Here is a 5,167-nt window from a genome sequence, read left to right on the forward strand (position 1 = left end):
TCATTCATCCATTCAAATATTATTTAGACGCTCTATAGCATTAGTAACAAATAAACTCAAGAAATATGTCGTCGAGCATTCACTGAGATTTAATCAAGGATTATGAAGTGAAAAGGAAGTTGAGGCGAAAATAAAATCTCATAAGGTAAGGAAGTTTGAGGTAAAAATAAAATATCATAATCAGGCGTGTATAAATCACACTTTAAATTTTATATATGTTATGTGATTAATTGCTCCATGTTTAAGTAAGGTATAAGTGAATTATATAATGTGATTCTGATATGATATGTTGTGAATGGTGATGATATGGATATATAATTGGTGCAATAGATATGTTTTGCATATGGTATTGGAATTAACTGAATCATTTGATTAAAGAGGATTTGTGATAGTCATGTCTTGGATCTGAAATCATAGTGGACATATTGGGAACTTCGGGTCAATCATAGTGGGACCTTCGGGTCAAATCATATTGAGACCTACGGGTCAAATCATAGTGGGACATTCGGGTCAAATCATATTGGCATATTGGAAATCCCGGGCAGATACCGGGCTTGAACTATCACAGAATAATAAAACGAACAAAGTGGCATGTGCATATGTGTATGGAATTATTTTTTATTTTGTTGATTATTTATTATATATATTGGTTAAAGAATATAATTGATTGTTTGGGCTGTGGAATTAAAGCTAAGATTTATATACACTGAGTTGTGGCTCATATAAACCACTAATATTTTTCAGGAATAAGATATCAGTGACGTTTTTTATTGACGTGGGTCATAGGAACTCCACATGTTATCAGGGTCGGCGGCTGACGCATTTTTGGCAACCTTCTCCTCCTCATCATTTTTGCATATAGATAAATATATAGTATAAAGAGTGGTGAGAGGGTCCCACTACTGTTTAAAATGTTTTTAGAATGTTTTTAAATATGTGCTTGATAAATGTTAGTTTTTGAAATTATAAAATATATGTGTTTTTGTATTTGACGTGTGGATTATTTCTTTTAAAATTTTGAATTTAATTATAGTAAGTGCGTAAGTCATAAGGGTTGGGATGTGACAAAATCGTTCCCTCTCTATTTTTGGGAGTGACGTGATTTTTAAGAAATAATAATGTGTATTTTTGTCTCCTTTATTCTCCTATTTATATTAAGTTCCTTTTGGGCCCAGACAGAAATCTATGGAAGATTTTGGATATGGGCTCACCCCAATTAGCTTTTTACCAATTAAATTGAACCCACAATTTAATACAAGCTTAATTGGAATATTACGAGCAGTCAAGTAATATTGACCTCCCCATCCAAATCCGAAATCACAAGTAATTCGGCTTTCCGTTGTTTGTATTATTTATTTCCCACGCTTAAGATATAAATGTCCATTAATTAATTAATATCTGCTATGGACTTAATTAATTAATATCTTATTAACTCCAATAGTGGACATAGCAAGAAACACTTATTTATTATTCATAGAGTAATAAAACTCCAACTGGCCAGTTTTCCGAATAATAAAACCTTGTTCGAGCTCCTCTTGAGGACATTATCAAACGAGACTCACCTCGCGCACGATTCAACATAATAGCAATCCTAGCACCGCTAGATATTAATCACCACTACCCAATATATCAGGATTATTGGGTTGCGAAAAACACGCACCATTTGATAAGTCAAAGTAGTGCATAATCAATACCATATGCTCAATGCTAACATATGTAGATTAAGAAATAGTATTTTATCAAGACCTAGTCTTTCGGTAGATAGCATAAAGACACGTCTTTGCTGTTAGATCCTTTCAATGCTATACCACACCAATGTCATCATATTTCAGTAAGGCTTAGAAATATGCGGACTGACATTGCAATCTTTCACGATAGGTAGCCAAAGCCTATCTAGGTTGTGAAATTCTTCTTTTTCTTTTGCAAAGCATTGCATAGATCTGACCGTGTTACCTTAAAGTGGACGACGCCAATCGGTCTACTAAGCAGACTAAGCAAAAGACTTAGACTTTGTTTGCTTCTTATACGTTTAAATGTTTATAAAACATCTTATAAATGCAGAAGCAAACACAATGTAATAATATACTGATTCTATTCGTACGAAACTGCTTGAATAATACTGAATCGGGTTAAAAGTGGATTGTAGAGTTTTTGTATACAAAAGCAAGATTCTATTCTCACGAACTTGCTCGAAACATACTTTTCAGTATACCAACCCTAACACGAATATACATTGAATTGAGTTGGTAGTGTCGGTAGGATTGGGGAAATGTGTTTTTTGGGTCTTATGTGGTGTTTTGTTTTATCTGCATTAAATGGTGTGTTTTATGTGTTGTTGGGTGGTGGGGAAAATAACTGGATGGTCTGGTTGTAGGGAAACCAGACGACAGGGAGAATTTTTTTTGTCTGGATATGTGTTGGACTAATGGGTTTATTTTGTATAAATGTTGGACCACTTTGTTATTTTTTTTATTGTTTACTTATGATAGACACCTTTGCTTACAGATGGGACATTCACTACAAGGATCCTATACAATGGTGTCATGGAGACATGGGAAGGGGGTGGAAAGCAATATGTAAATGGTGAGCGTGAATACATTCATAAATGCGATATGGACAAGTGGTCAAAACTGGAGGTTGATGGTGAGTGTGAATACATTGATAAATGCAAGATGTCACTGGTTTGGAATACTTCTACCTGCGGCCAAGGATGAGCTTGGAGAATGGATTGGTGCGGTTGTTTGACAACCAGTCCGCAATTGACATGGCAAAGTTAGGAGTCTGTTATGGAGTCGTGGATGTTTATGTAGTTCAGGTTGGGGGTGTTGTAATTGATGATGCTGAGGGGCGAGAGATGCCTATGAGTCAGTTAACACAAGAGGCGGCAAGAATGGAAGATGGTGTTACTACAAGTTCTTCAAGTGAAGAGGAGGATGAGGATCGGGAAGGTAGTGAGGAGGATGAGGATCAGGAAGGTAGTGAAGGTACTGATGAGCATGGTGAGGGATCTGGTGAGGGGTACATGTCTGATGATGATGGTCTGGGCCAGGAATGTAACGATCCTATTATCAAATAGGATGGAATGTCGTTAAAGGCACTATGGAATAAACTGCAAGGCCTATGGATCTCATTGACCGACGGGAGCCAAAACCCATGGATGGGGAAGCAGCATCGGCGATTGAGAAATACAACAAGATAGTCTAGAAACAGAGGTTATACCAGTTCATCACGGCCTTGGACGACAAATACGAGGCCGTAAAAAAGGATATAGTAAGGCAGGATCCCTTACCGACCGTACGTGTTGCGTACGTGATAGTTCGAAGAGAATCGAACAACGACCAGACACTTGGAACTGGAGGTAGCCTTGCGAAGGAGGCAGGACACGGAATTGGCTCCGGTCTCTCAGCCATTGAACGCAGCCGTCGCAGTCAGCCACCGAACACCGCCAATCGCCCGTGGAACCGACGACAGGATGAGGAAAAGAGCAAATTAACGTGCTCACATTGTGGTGGTCGGAAACAAACGAAAGATGGATGTTTTCTCCTTGTTGGATACCCAGATTGGTGGGACGATATGAAAAAGGCAAGAGCAGCAAAATCGGCGACTCGGAACAATGGACGGGTCGCGGTTGCAGTGGCTGACCGATTCGCCGATACCGGGAAACCAGCAAACAACTCCAGCAGAGAACACAGTGATGGAGCAGACCGGAAAAGTGAGGAAACGGCGAGAGCCTCAGCGGCCAGGGTTTGGAACGAAGTGTTAGAGTTTGTATACTAGAAATCACCTTTCGAGTGATTGAATACTGTTAAAACTCTTATTTTATTTTCCAAAGGAATAAACAGATTATTTTTGTCATAATGTTGTTATGTTTTACATTTAATTGATGTTTATTACTCCCTCCGTCCCGGCTAAGATGACACATTCCTTAGCCAGCACGGGGTTTTAGGAGTAATTGGTTAATGTGTTTAATTGGAGAGAGAAAAGGTGGGTGGAAGTATAGAGAGAGAAAGAAAGGTGAATATTTTAATAGGGGTGAGAAAAAGTGGTTGAGTGTATTAATTGGAGAGAGAAAGTTTCCCAAAAAAGGAAATGTGTCATCTTAGTTAGGACAAACTAAAAAGGAAAACGTGTCATCTTAAGCGGGACGGAGGGAGTACATATTTAAATGTATAAGTAACTTAACAAAGTCTAAGTCTTTGTTTTAGTAGACCGGTTGTGGTCGTCGTTTACGTTAAGGTAACATGGTCAGTTTTGAACAAAGAAAAAGAAGAATTTCACAACCTAGGTAGGCTTAGACTACCTATCGTGAAAGGTTGCATTGTCAGTCCGATTATTTCTAAGCCTTACTGAAATAAGATGACGTTGGTGTGATATAGCACTTAATTGGATGTAACAGCGAGACACGTCTTTATGCTATCTACTGAAAGACGAGGTCTTGTAAATTATTATTTCTTAATCAATGTACGTTAGCATTGAGCATACGGTATTGATTATGCACTACTTTGACTTACTAAATGGTGCGGGTTTTTCGCAACCCAATAAGCCTGGTATATTGGGTAGTGGTGATTAATATCTAGCGGTGCTAGGATTGCTATTATGTTGAATCGTGCGCGAGGTGAGTCTCGTTTGATAACATCCTCAAGAGGAGCTTGAAATAAGGTTTTATTATTCGAAACCTAGCTAGTTGGAGTTTGATTACTCTATGAATAATAAATAAGAATTTCTTGCTGAGTTCACTCTTGGAATTAATAAGATATTAATTAATTAAGTTCATAGCAGACAATAATTAATTAATGGATGTTTCTATCTTAAGCGAGGAAAATAAATATCGAGCAATGGAAACCTGGAGTACTTATAATTTCAGATTTGGATGGGGAGTACAATATTACTTCTATAGTGGCTGCTCATAATATTCCAATTATAAGCTTATATTGAATTGGGTTTAATTTAATTAGTAAAAAGCTAATTGGAGAAGCCTATATCCAAAACCTTCCATAGATTCTTGTTTGGGTCCAATATGTGACTTAATATAAATAGGAGAATAAAGGAGACAGAAAACACATTTGTTTTCTTCCAAAAATTTCGTCCCCCTCTCTACATAGAAAAGGGGCGATTTTCTCTCCTCCGTGGGAAGGTTTTCCGTCTTCTTTATTTAAGTCCTAGTATA

The sequence above is a fragment of the Salvia hispanica genome, chromosome 5, assembly GCF_023119035.1.
Source record: "Salvia hispanica cultivar TCC Black 2014 chromosome 5, UniMelb_Shisp_WGS_1.0, whole genome shotgun sequence".
NCBI lineage: Eukaryota > Viridiplantae > Streptophyta > Magnoliopsida > Lamiales > Lamiaceae > Salvia > Salvia hispanica.